The following is a 746-nucleotide window of genomic DNA, read 5'->3' on the forward strand; positions in this document are numbered from 1 at the left end:
CCGGCCCCGCCGCGTCCGCCGCTGGAAACCTTCCGTGCTGCCCCGGACACAGAGTTCCGCCTCGCGGGCGGCGAGCTCAAGAGTGACAAAAAAATTCCCGAATCACCCCAAAGTCGTGGGTGTGGGCTGCAGCACCTGTGGCCGATGGAGCTACTCTGACCCGGGAGGAACACCTCACCCAGGGGCGAGGGCGTGCAGAAGTAGCCACGAGCCCCTTTCCCCCCGCAGCCCTTCCATTCCTGCCATCGCTCCTCTGCCTCCGTTGCAGGTGCGAGGCAGTGAAATCCACCACACGCGTGTCTAAAACGGGAAAATGCCAGCGGCTGGCGGGTTTTATCGCTGGCAAGCACCCCTTAGGCACACAGGGTTGCGGGACAATGGACTCAAAACCTTCCTACAGGTGTTGAGCAGGTGCCCTCGGTGGTGTGCTGGTGTCTGGGAAGAAGCGACTCCGCTGTGTCAAACTTCCCCGGGGTGCGGGGCTTAACCACTTCAGGGCTTTGCTTCCATGGAAATGAGCGACTGGACGAGAGGAAAAGGCCTCAAGTCGTGCCAGAGGCAGTTTAGATCGGATACTGGGAGAAATTTCTTCTCGGAAAAGGTGGTTTAAGCATTGGAACAGGCTGCCCAGGGAAAGCGGCGGGATCACTGCCCCTGCAGCGTTCACCAAAACATGTAGGTGTGGCACTTAAGGACGGGGGGTGTGATGGCCCTGGCACTGCTGGGATAGTGGGTGGAATCGATGA

Source organism: Vidua chalybeata, chromosome 1 (assembly GCF_026979565.1).
Source record: "Vidua chalybeata isolate OUT-0048 chromosome 1, bVidCha1 merged haplotype, whole genome shotgun sequence".
NCBI lineage: Eukaryota > Metazoa > Chordata > Aves > Passeriformes > Viduidae > Vidua > Vidua chalybeata.